The sequence below is a fragment of the Bombus affinis genome, unplaced genomic scaffold, assembly GCF_024516045.1.
Source record: "Bombus affinis isolate iyBomAffi1 unplaced genomic scaffold, iyBomAffi1.2 ctg00000059.1, whole genome shotgun sequence".
In the NCBI taxonomy this organism is placed as follows: domain Eukaryota; kingdom Metazoa; phylum Arthropoda; class Insecta; order Hymenoptera; family Apidae; genus Bombus; species Bombus affinis.
The window spans coordinates 2,520,158-2,533,849 of NW_026108820.1; the positions used below are offsets into that span (position 1 = coordinate 2,520,158).

The 13,692-nt window shown below is 42.5% G+C and overlaps 2 long non-coding RNA genes across 2 annotated transcripts in view; one reads left to right on the forward strand and one right to left on the reverse strand.

The window, feature by feature from the left end:
• Positions 1-13,692, reverse strand: part of LOC126926860 (uncharacterized) — a 40,055-nt gene that overhangs the window by 7,177 nt on the left and 19,186 nt on the right. The gene's annotated exons all lie outside the window — the stretch shown is intronic.
• The window catches only part of LOC126926892 (uncharacterized), a 72,111-nt gene continuing 60,480 nt past the window's right edge, over positions 2,062-13,692 (forward strand). Inside the window, exon 1 of the long non-coding RNA XR_007714995.1 lies at positions 2,062-3,053. This is a non-coding gene — a long non-coding RNA (uncharacterized LOC126926892). The remainder of the gene's footprint in view (positions 3,054-13,692) is intronic.

Genomic DNA, 13,692 nt, shown 5'->3' on the forward strand with positions numbered 1-13,692 from the left:
TCTCGATAAGTTTTTCGAGTCTGGTAAAGTTGTCTGTGTTTTGTGGGGTGGGAATTCTATTTTCTGTGTGTACACTGTGTGTTTTCGAGTTGTTTACATTTCCTTGCGTTGCCTGCGCATAGGATACTGTTGGTGTGGTGAGTTTTTGGTGTTTAGGTTCTTGTGTGGTTATGTCCTTGGGTCTCAGTTTTGGATACTTTATATTATGTAGTGTTTTGTAGGCTGAGCATCCTTTGTAGTTCGCAGGATGCTCTCCTTGACAGTGGATACACTTGGCGGGGGTTTCCGGGGATTTAGTGCGTTGGTCAGTGGGGTGATTACCTGCACATTTTACGCACCGGAAGTTATGATTGCAGTATTTCTGCGTGTGGCCGTACCTTTGGCACCTTTTGCATTGTATTATTTCTTTCTTTACAAGAGGTGGCTCGAACTTAACTATGGAGTTCATCACCCGATTGATGTTGTAGATTTCTTTGTTGTTTGTTTTTTGTTTTAAGTCTATAAAAAATAAGGATAGGAAAACAATAAACATGACTAATCTGAATAGTTTAATTGTCATCTTTATCCAAGACTCGCATAGTCAATCGAGCCATTTGGAAATCACATTGACCAACTCCAAAATTGAAAAGTAGAGAAAAGTAATTACAAGTATCGCAAGTGGTGAGACAATATGCGATAAAAGTGAAAAGATGAGCGTGGCGTTAAGCTCTAAGAAACTAGAGGTTTTGTGAGAATCAATCGTGTACTTGGACGATGAAATTGAGAAATTATGAGATTGTCCAAAGATGAAGTTGGTCAATTTGACTTTCGCCAGGCTCGATCGTCACTACGACAGTTCTCGCGTATCGAAACTATCTTGATGTTTGTGTGGACAGGTGAGACGAATGAGCGATCGTGGCGGAGAAGGATCAGGACATTCGGTCGTTACGATGGAATCAGTGTTACCGACTTTGTTTGGCCGTCGCGAATCAGCCGCCTGTTTTCCTTTTGGAGGCGTGACGAGAATATTACCAAATCGTCGAGACCCAGCGTCCAGAATGTCCGCACCACCGAGCGGTAGAAGAAGTACGCACTATCTTCGGTTGGACATTATGGACGACATCGCATACCTAAGAGCGAGGGAGGTAAGGATCTTTCGTTTATTTTTGTTGAAGTGGTCACCACTTCTAGGAAAACTCCACATCTGGTCTTTTTAGCTTTCTCAAGCGCTGAAGCCATCGACAGCATATAGACAAAGGAATAGCAGGGAGGCAGACCCAATACGGTAGACAGGCGACTCTATGAACGTTCTAAGAGAACGGATCTCCTTCGGCGTAAATGGCGCTCCTGATCGGCGAACGGCTGCAATATCCTAAATCTTTCTTTTCGACGGTTTCCTCGTCGATCGAAAGAAACTATTCGTCGAAGTGGACTATCTGTGGCTGATCTATTACGGTAGAAAGTGAAAAAGAATAAACGAAAGATCCTTACCTCCCTCGCTCTTAGGTATGCGATGTCGTCCATAATGTCCAACCGAAGATAGTGCGTATTTCCTCTACCGCTCGGTGGTGCGGACATTCTGGACGCTGGGTCTCGACGATTTGGTAATATTCTCGTCACGCCTCCAAAAGGAAAACAGGCGACTGATTCGCGACGGCCAAATAAAGTCGGTAACACTGATTCCATCGTAACGACCGAATGTCCTGATCCTTCTCCGCCACGATCGCTCATTCGTCTCACCTGTCCACACAAACATCAAGATAGTTTCGATACGCGAGAACTGTCGTAGTGACGATCGAGCCTGGCGAAAGTCAAATTGACCAACTTCATCTTTGGACAATCTCATAATTTCGCAATTTCATCGTCCAAGTACACGATTGATTCTCACAAAACCTCTAGTTCCTTAGAGCTTAACGCCACGCTCATCTTTTCATTTTTATCGCATATTGTCTCACCACTTGCGATACTTGTAATTACTTTTCTCTACTTTTCAATTTTGGAGTTGGTCAATGTGATTTCCGAATGGCTCGATTGACTATGCGAGTCTTGGATAAAGATGACAATTAAACTATTCAGATTGGTCATGTTGCTTCGTCAAACGATTTGAATTCAAGCAATTCGAAACCATTTTGTCAATGTGAACCTATTATTTTACCAATGTGAATCTGTAATTTTGCTTGAAATATCTTTCCAAGTTTTTATGATGATTCAGATTCGTCAAGTTACCTGAATCAAGCAACTATTTTCAAGTTACTTGAAACTATTTTGTTAACGTGTACAGTTGCTTGAATCAAGCAACTATTTTCAAGTAAGTTAAAATCATTTTGCCAATGTGAACCTGTAATTTTGTCTGAAATATCCTTCCAAGTTTTTATGATGATTCAGATTGGTCAAGTTACCTCAATCAAGCAACTATTTTCAAGTAACTTGAAACTACTTTATTAATGTGTGCAGTTGAGTGAAGCAAGTATTTTCAAATAACTCGAAGCTATTTTGTTAACGCGTACAGTTGCTTGAATCAAGCAACTATTTTCAAGTAAGTTGGAACTATTTTGTTAACGCGTACAGTTGCTTGAATCAAGCAACTATTTTCAAGTAACTCGAAACTATTTTGTCAGTGTGAAACTATATAGACACTAGTTAATTCCCATACACATGTATAATGTATAATGTATAATAAACAGAGCTATTTTTTCAGATCAGAAGGTACGATCAATCTTTTTCTTTAAATATATTATGCTGAAAAGATATAGAATGGATTCGGAAATACAAATAATTCCCTTTATTTAGCACACAACTGTTATACATATATCTTATACTCTTAAGACCTCAAAAACCTACTCGCACGCACGCTTGTTGTCAACCGACTCTTCCAGATACTTCTAACGACTGGCTCTTGTCTTTTGTCTCAACCAAGACCCGGACGTCCTCTGATGCTTACACACACATTCACATGTACAGTGTAAATGTATCATATTCCCAACAATTGTATTGGAAAAATTTGAAATGGATCGGAAAATGTATATGGAAGTTACAGGACCTTTCTCGAAAATTATCGATAGTTCAAATATCAGGTTGTACAACAAAAGAGTCTTTCGTTTTATAAGAGAATAATAGACGCACGACGTTTCTTGTTTCCTTTATTTTATCGAACTACGTACGTTCCATTTTGTTCTATTAAGGTAAAGACCACGACATTTGACAGATTAGCTGTCGTGTTTGTATAAAGATGCATTGTCGTAAAAGACATTCGTAGAGGAAAGACACTTTTGGGGCAACCTAATATTTGGCTGAACCTGACAAAACTGTACGCTTGTAATAAATAAAAAAAAAGCCTGCTACGCCCTTTCGATCATTTCAGCTCGAGTTATGTATGGGTCGACCCAATTACGTTCTTACAACGTTAGAGGATACCTTCGTTTTGAAGAAAATGAAAAAAGATCGCACATTTTCGTTTCAATTTTCTTGATTAAAAATCTTCTCCCAACGTTACAAATATGTTTTATTATCGCTAAAATAGGGACAGACTCGAAAGTACAAAAATTGAAGAGTCGCAACTGATGTAACGAACATAATCATGACAGTCGTGTCTCGTTACAGCGTTAACGGGATTTCAAAATGTTTGGCATAGTACGCGATCCTACGCAAAATTTCCGCCAGCTCAGTGAAGTTTCGGCTATCCGAGTCTCGTATTATACGATGTGTTTCCAGCTTTCTCCTAACTGCGCGTTTTTTTTTCGAAATTTTAACGCCGGCACCGCGCGAACAAAGTAAATAGATTAATTGAACTTTTAATCGATCAAATAGTCAACTAAACTGAAACGCACGTACGATGTTAAGTTATCGAAATCAATTTTACGATTTTACCGTACGAACGCCGGTAACATCCGACCTTTCGGTATTTTCCGAGTTTTCTATTGTTCGTGTGATACGCGTCACCTCGGAACGATCATGATTATTCGAACACTTTCGCAAGCCATAATAAGATTACAGAAAAATGTACTTTGCTGTGAATACACGTTTCATCGGAGGAATCGAAATTTGTACAGGACGATGTAACGTCGTTCGAACGAAGCTGCGATAGACTTAAAGTTGGGCTGTACAATTTCTAGATTTATATTAATCCTATAGAACGAAAAGACCCAGAGCTCTATGAACGTTCTAAGAGAACGGATCTCCTTCGGCGTAAATGGCGCTCCTTATCGGCGAACGGCTACAATATCCTGAATCTTTCTTTTCGACGGTTTCCACGTCGATCGAGAGAAACTATTCGTCGAACTGGACTATCCGTGGCTGATCTATTACGGCAGAAAGTGAAAAAGAACGTAAACGAAGGAAATGGCCGACATAAAGGACGATAACTGTTAATTTAAACGTAATAGAACGAAAGAATACGACGTATTCGTTAAAGGATATTTAAGACAATTTAAATTAAAATCGATTTTCACACGACGTTCTTCGATTTTTTCCAGAACCAGATTACATCTATGATAACGGTTCGATAATATCGTTTTATGCAAAAGAAAGCCAATTATATGATTGAAAGAAGAAATTTGGATCAACGTATGGATATCCTCCTATTTCGTTGCACGAGTTGCGAATAACCTGTCGAATAATGATAAAGATAGAAACGAATATGACAAAGGCATAACGAAGGAACTAATATTCAGAATTTCGTGCGTTTAATTCCTCGAAAATTGCACTTTTAAACGCATCGGTCTCGCAGTTCATATCGTTGTTCGGGAACAAAGAATTTTATCGGAAACATCGTTCTAACATTTCAATTTTACAAACGTTTCGCTCTGCTTCGTTAAAATCTGCGCGTATTTGGTAGATAGAAAATTATGCACATACGTTAAAACGTATAACGCGCAACAGGCAAGGATATACGCGTACGCGCTGCAAACGCGTTAAAAGCGAAAAATATCGCTGAAATTATTTTCCCATAATAAAGAAATCGTCGGGCCTCTTACGAATACAAAAGATAATTCGTTAAGATTATAGTGTCTATTAATTTTACCATAACGAGTTTAACAGAGCTTTCGAAACTAAAAGCTTTATCACAGACGATAAACCCTTTGAGTGCTGAATACTCACGGCCTATGTCGTCCGTACGGACGGCGCGTGTCTAGCGCTGACGATCGCTGTGGACGGAATACTTTTTCGTTAGACTGAACTCTGTTGATTAACTATTCAAAGCGCAAATCGTAATAAGTTATAGTAGTTTAAATGATTAAAATGAAAGAGATTTTAATTATTTACTATAAACGTTGAAATTTACAGTTAACTAGAATTTGCGTAATAAACTAGAAAACTAAATTTAGTAAATATGTGAAATCCCTAGAGTTCATGTAGGATAAGGATTCTTTTTGTTTTACGGGTTGTAAATTCGAGCTATCGCGGGGAGACGCGGTCGTTAGAATACGCGTCAACGGGAGTCGTAAATTCCCGTTACGATTAGAATAATCGACACCACGAATAGTTCGATCCCCGTATTTCGGTTAGGATAATCGGGGTGGTTAATGCGGTATAACACTGGGAGTCAGAGTTATAATAATGTATATTTCCAACACTTTATACAATCACACAAAGTAGTAACGCCGTTGAAAAGATATAAACAATTAACAACTTTATCGCATGCAGATAATATAGATGTATACAATATAGAGCAATGCTCTTACAATTGAACTTAGTCTCTTGGTGGACGTAGCACGATATGATACTTAATAGAATAAGCGAATGTTTGGCAATGTCACGGATCGACTTGAATTGGCGTTCTGTTCAGAGTTAGACGTTAGGCGTTAGAATTTTGACTAGCTGGTCGCTCTTGCGTTGAGATGGAAGAAAGTTCAGTGTGGGTGTGCCCTTTTGCATGACGAACGCGGATTCGTTGTTCACACTTTTCGTTAAGAAAAGTGAGGGTAACGATCCGCGATGTCGATTGGTTATGCCCTACGCTGATACTTGAAGGCCTCCTACCATCGTGGTTGATAGGTGACCTTGTTCATGGAAAAACCTGATTGTTTTATTAGCTAGCTATTCGATTCTTCCCGATGGGTGCGTGTTCGCTTTCTCCGTATTTTTTCAGCGCGCCTAATAAACCCAAGGACCTCTCTAAAAACCAGATGTGCTTCGAAAATATGTTTGGCTTAAGAAATTCTTCAGGACAAAGGGGTTGAATGAAGACGCCTGTTGATACAATACAGTGACAGCGAAAGAATATATTGGGTCCTTAGGTTTATTGAGGGTCGGAGTGACGTTACGCAGGCCGCTGGCTGTCCGGTCGCGAGGGCTGGCATGCAGATGTTTAGGCGACGTAACACGGGTAGCACGACAGGCTGTGTTTAACGGAGAGATCGATACGGACGAGCAGTTGAAGAAGTACGTGTTCCCCAGACGGACGGACAGAGAGTTACATTAGAGAGACAGACAAGGTTATAGAATAGTTGTTTAAGATTGTAAAGACTGAAGATTTAAGATTTAAAGACTGAAGAAGAAAGATCGGTAGCTCAGGACGTTCAGGTAAACATTGCACCAAAGACTTATAATTTCCCGTTTAGATAATCATCGTTATTGATTGTTATAGACGCATATTAATTGTTGTTCATTTTTGTATTTTATCAAATCATTTCATAATAAAAAAAACTCGATTTTCAGACTTCAGAATCGAAATATTAAACTCCCAATAGACGATGAGACAGCAGCACTGATACCGATACGGATTCAAACTTCGTATTCCGAGACATTGTCTTAGAGGAAGCATAAATAACATCCACAAGAAAAACAAAGACGGAAATGGAGAAACTCAACGTGGACATGGAAAAACTTCTAGAGACCCTTTAAAGACGAGATAAGAGGGAAATAGTTGAAACAAACAACAATATAGAACGATTAGAAGGAACTCAGAAAGCCACAAACTGGATATCAGAGTATGAAGAGGAATGCAAAAAATACAAAATAAATGCGATGAAGAAAAGTCAAAGGTTTGAGAAAGTACCTAGGAAAAACAGCAAAAAGGTGGTACCAAACAAATCTACTGAAAGCTGGAGGACACAACTGGGAAGATTGGAAAGAAGTATTTATCAAAGCCTTTAAGAATAAAGGTTGGCCGGCAATACGATATGCTTACAACTGTAAATACCTTTCAGGTTCGTTCGTAGAATATGCAATAGAGAAAGAACGACTAATATTGGAAGTAAAAAGGGAAATGGATGAAGAGGTGAGGATACACCTGATTGTCATTGGATTACCTATCGAAGTCCAAGACAAAATCGAAAGCGATAATATACAGACAACAAATGACCTAATAGGAATATATTTAAATATATTATGCAAACGTTGGACAACGTTATGTTTTGTTAAGCTAACAGGATACACTAAAAGTACATTATCAAGAAAGGGGATGTGGCCCGTAAGCAAGTATGTTCTTCTAGATATGACCATCAGACAGTACCTGTGATGCGGTTATCCCGGAAGTACATTGCGGAGTCGGTAGAGAGCGTTTCCTGACCTCTCGCCAGGGAGACAATAGATGAGGATTTAAGGGTGTCGAATCGGGATCTATGCAACGCGGAGGCGACTCGATCCTTCGCCCTTCCTCTTCCTCTTCGCCCGATGTGCTTTCCTCTATGACGATTTGAGGCTCGCCATAGTTTGCCACATTCACATTCGGGCTGCACAATTGTCTTCTCATCTTGATTTAGAAAACTCTCACTTGAGCATAAATAAAACGTTTCTTCGTTGAAACCGTATCATAGTGAAGAACGATCGAACAGTACAAAAGAATGAATAAAATTAAGTCACATTTTTATTAATTTTCTTTTGTATCTAAAAACAAATCTGATAGATTCAAAGATACAAGATCTTTGAAAATATCGTATGGAATTTAATACTAATTTAGTGTGCAATTAAAAAATTACTATACTATTTTGTTTCTCCTATATACGTGTTGGAGATAAAAGGACATCGGGGCCTTTCTTTTGGAATTTTTGGGAAGACCCCCAATACTTTAGTCTAGACTTTTTATTATAGCTGCACTTAAATAATAAAACTCAGAAGTAGTTGTTTATGATTTAATCCGACTATGTTTACCCGAGATTTATGACAGTAGGCTTGGGCTCGAAGTGACACAACTGGTCGCTAAACGTAGCCACGGTCATGGCATGGACGTTTTTACCTAACAAAGCTATGGAGTAATTGTATAGATCTCCTTAAAAATATAGTTGACCCGAGGGGTACAGAGACGAGTATATAAGTGCAGTTCCATTTGGACTGAGGGAGTTCTACTTATACTGTAGACAAGTAAGTTGAGTTCTACTTATATCGTAGACAAGTAAGTTGAGTTACACTTGAATTGTGGACAAGTAAGCTCAGTACGACTTAGACTTTGGAAGAAGACGTATTTGTTATCCCTTTGACCGTGGATTCGTTATTGAACCTAAGATCATTGTCATTGGCATCTCGAGTATCTAATTGCCACGGTTACTTGTCAAACTCTGTACCATATCGGTACTGTAATCATGTCGGTACCAGTAAATACTATCCATATCGTATAACAACAATGGTTAATCCAAATGAAGATTCGTCACACGCCCCTAATCCCGATGAGAACTCGAGATATGTGTATTTTTCTTTTCTGTTTGCTTAAAAGATTTCCTGTTTATTGTCACATTAGAATGTCAGATTCTTTTGGCACACGAAGGCTTCGTAAATATCAGAAGGAATATAGCGTGGAAAAATGTTGTTTTATTTTTAAAGTTCTACGCTTCGCTACTTTTTTCCTAGTACGTTCGCTTTAGCAATAACACTGACTTTTTCGCCCGTTAAAAACGGATTACGCAGACGCGCTCACGCAGCACGCGCCCAGAACGAATGTTGCGAGTCGATATTTTCTTTTGCGAATCGCTCTCGTTATTTCGTTGGAAATGTTACCGTGCGAATATCAGACAGCCATTGGAAGTTATTAGACGTTAAAATTTGGCGACAGCTTCGCGTATTCCACCAGTTTCTCGATATTCCCCTTCGAACCTACAAATTGCTTCCGTATCTCGCCAACAGCTAGTCCTCGTATCTTACGCAGACGTCGATTGGAAGTAGAATTTTCGATAAAATTTAAATTTCCCTTTTCAGTTCGTACTTCGATTTATGGACTCGTACATACGTTTCTCTCTTATATATTACGTGCATTTGCATATATATCTGTTTCTCTATTCCATGCGTCGTAGTTTTTGGATGAAACCAACAGCTTGTACACACGTGCAAGATTTTATTTTTCGTGATAAATCGAACAAGAATATATTCTTTCGCGCTTCTTAATTGAGTGACATTACACCAGGTGAATAATGTACTCGAATAAACGATTTTTCTTAATACTTATAAATTACGCGACGCGTTAACATTCAATTAATTCATAAAGGAAAGCATGATAATTATATGAATCAACTTTAAGAAAATAAGTGTAATTTTTAATATTAAATAACGAATAATAGAAAAGGTGGAATAAATAAGTTAACAATAAAATGATAAACAATACGCGTTTGCTTATTTACAAAAATCAAAATATAAGCAGCTTAAGTAACTCAATATTTTATGGAACGTTCTTCAAAATCAATAACTACATTGTGTTCTTTCCATTCGAAAAAATTCTGTAACGTAATTTCCGCACTAAAGGACCTTCTATCGTAGCATTTTCGTCAGAGAATTTCAAATAATCTAGTTTTGCTTCGAAATCTTTTTATTACCTTTTTTTATTACGCCTTTGCATCCATCGAAAGATTTACATTAAAATTTTTACTTTGCCACTACTTTCTTTATGTCGCTGCATATCAATTATTTATTGAAGCTACTTCGTTCTAACGTGGCAATCATTCACCAGTTCAGCACAGGCTAGCGCACATTTTACGAGACGGATTTTCCATGCGTCGAAGTCGCAAATGTCGTTACACGTGTACCGGGGTGTATCGACAAATATCAAAGTCATACGAGTATGGTCAGGAAGGCGAACGCAGGAAGGGCGGCATTGGACAAGCCAAAGAGGCCGGAGGGACCGAAGAGAATACGTAACAGACCAGAAGCCATCCTCGTCAAAGTAGGGTAAGACAAGGAGTGGATCCAGGTCTACAAAGACTTGATGGGGGCTAGGGAGACCCTAAAAGAGAGCTGTGGAATTAGGAGGACCAGAACAGGTGACATTCTGATCGAGCTGAAAGCAGGTAGCAACGCCAAAAAGACCGCGGCGGATATGAACACGGCGCTAAGAGGCAAGGTGAGAGCGCTACCAATGCGCGACAAGACCTCCGTAGAGATCAGGGATATAGACCCGCTCGTAGGCAAGGAAGAACTAGCCAGGGAGATAGTAATGCAACTGGGCATAAGCGACATCACCGAGGTCGAAGTAAAGACCCTAAAAATGGCGACGTGGGGCACCCAATCGGCAATAGTGACGATGCCGAAAGCCTATCTGGCCAAAGAGGGAGCGAGCCGGAAGATCAGAACCGGCTTGACGATAGCCTCGATAAAGGCACTACCCAATGTGGTAAAGTGCTTCGGATGTTACATGTTCGGGCATATCGCGAACAAATGTACGGCGATAAACCCTGGAAAGGAGATTTGCAGGAAGTGCGGAGCCAAAGACCACACGATAGCTGCCTGCGTCAACGCACCCCGCTGCTCCATCTGCAGCAAGGAGAAAGGAGTGAAATTTGACCACGTAACCGGATCCCTGGCTTGTCCAGAATATAGAAGGCGGTTGAAAGAGAATAAATGAGGATACTGCAGATAAACCTCAACAGATGCAAGCTGGCGCAGGACATGATGCACCAATGCGCGATCGAACTTAGGCCGGATATAATAATAATTTCCGAGCCGAACAGGCAGATACCGCACTGGTTTAATTACACCAAAGGAGACGCCTCGATATGGGTCACACTCCTCAATGGCAAACTGCCTGATGAAACAACAGAGGTCAAGAGCGACGGGATAGTGGGCGTCCGCGTCGGCGACGTCTTCTGCTTCAGCGGATACTGTTCGCCCAACATAAATAAGCTAGCATACTCCAAATACATAGACACGCTGTCGACTATGATGAAGAGCGTTGCTAGAAGACACGACAAGGTCGTCGTGGCCGGAGACTTCAACGCAAAGTCAACCTGTTGGGGAGGATCGACCACAGACAAGAGAGGGAGAGTCTTAATGGAGGCACTAAGCGGCCACCGGGTGTTTCCATTGAGGCTCAAGGAAAAGTACCCCTTCTTCATGAACGGGAAGACGAGCTTCCCCGACATAATAAGCGTATCCAACAACGTCAGCGAGATACACGCCGGAAGCGCGGTCTTGGACAAATACTCGGTCTCGGACCATCTGTACGTGCTCCACAGGTTTAAGGCGAGGAAGACCCGAACCGTATCGAAGTTCTACAGGTACGTGACCAAGGACATGTCGCCGGAGGAGTTCCTGAGCAGATTCGACGACACACTGAAGAAGGAGGACCTCAACGCGGCTATCGGAGAGGATGGGGCCGAGCCCTTGCAAAAGAGCATCGAAGGTACGTGCGAAGGGATGCTAAGGAAGTCGAACTGTGCGGCGAGCCGCAAGTACGCGAACTACTGGTGGAACCCGATGATCGCGGAACTGAGAGCGCAGGCGCACAAAGCGCTCAGGAAGGTGACGAGAGAAAGGAAGAAGAATGCCGGCAGCACCGAGCCCCTCGTCAACGCCTACAAGGAGATCCGAAGGCAGTTAAAAAAGGAGATCGCCCGCAATAAAAAAACAGCTTGGGCAGAATACTGCAAGATACTGGAGAGCGACCCTTGGGGCAAACCCTATCGCACGGTCATGAAGAAATGTAAAAGCAAGGGACCAACCAACGAAATGCCGATCGACATGGTGAAGGCAGTCCTACAGAGGCTATTCACCTTGGGACACGGACCCCCCATTATGAGGGCCGTGAAGAGGCAGAGACCGAAAAAGAAGGAGATATTAGCCTCAGCGTCGCCATCGGCGAAGGCGATGTCGTCGATGCCGCCGGAAGAATGAACACCAAGAAGGCTGCAGGAGTCGATGGCGTGCCGGGCGAGATCGCGAAGCTGGTAGCGAGTCGCAGGAGCGAGCTCGTGACAAGGACGTTCAACGGCATCACCGAATCAGGAAGGATCCCAGACTGCTGGAAGACGGCCAGAGTAATACTGCTAAGGAAACCGGGAAAGGATCCCAGTCTCCCTAACGCGTACCGGCCGATAAGCATACTCCCAACCATGAGCAAGATCTGGGAAAAATGCATTAAGAAGATCATCGAGAGATGCATCGGAATGGACCCGTTCCATCGGAGGCAATATGGCTTCAGAAAGAAGAGGAGTGCGGTAGATGCCATCACGCAGGTGATGAAGTTTGCCAGCATCTGCAAACGGAAGAAGGTAATATGCGTGATGATCACCCTGGATATTAGCAATGCCTTCAATTCGCTCAGCTGGAAGAGCATATACGAGGAATTTGACAAGAGGAATCTGCCATGGAAGGTCAAAAGGCTAATCGGCAGTTACCTATCCGGAAGGAGGATCATCGTGAGCAACCAGCACGGCACGGTGGAGCACGAGGTGGCGGCGGGAGTTCCGCAGGGATCCATCCTCGGACCATTCCTGTGGAACTTGGTATACGACCGGTTTCTCGAGAGACTCGACAACATGCCAATGGTCAGAGCAACCGCCTTCGCGGATGATCTGGCCATCACATGTTCCGTCGAGAGGAACGAAGAGGCCTCCGCCAAGGTCAACACGATGCTAAGGATCGTCAACGATTGGTGCACGAGTGTCGGGCTCACCCTGGCGAGAGAAAAAACGGAGGTCATGCTCATCACAAGCTTGTGCGTGCCGAGAGTGGTGAAACTCAGGTTGGGCTCCTCGGACATCGAAACGGTCGATCGCATCAGGTATCTCGGAGTCGTCATCGACTCCAGTCGGAGGTTCGGTGCGCATATCGAGATGGTGTGTAATAGAGCCGACAAGTTAATAGGAGCCCTTAGGGGAATTCTATCCAACATCAACGGGTCGCCCAGCTTGGCTCGTAGGCTCTACTACAATGTGTGGGAGTCCATCGTAACTTACGGAGCACCGGTGTGGGCTAGAGCAGCGAATACCGATAAGAACAGGAAAAAGCTGAAACGAGCACAACGAACGGCCCTGTGCATAACAACGACGGCATACCGTACCGTCTCCCACGCGGCACTTTGCGTGTTGACCGGGAATCTCCCGATTTACATAAAGATAAAGATGCTCGGAGAGACCTACGAGAGGAACAAGATCCATGGGTCCAGGATTGGCACGGATGACGGCAGCAAGCTGAAGGAGGAACTGGAGGCGATTCGCAAGAAGGCCCAAGAGGACTGGCAGAAGGAGTGGAACAACTACAAAAAGGAAAATATCACGAAGAAATTAATACCGAGTGCGCTGCTATTTACCAAAAAGAAGATGGACATCGATCACCACACCATGCAGCTGCTAACCGGGCATGGGAGCTTCGGTGTCTATAGGAAAAGGAATGGCAAGGACAGCGACAGCAACTGTCTCGACTGTGGAGACCCGAACGACGATGCAGAGCACGCCCTCTTCGCGTGCCCGAAGTGGACGGACAGAAGGATCGAGCTGGAGAACGCTCTGGGCGGGAAGATAGACGTGGGCAATCTGATCGCCACGGTGACCGCCAAGGACGAGAGCTGGAATA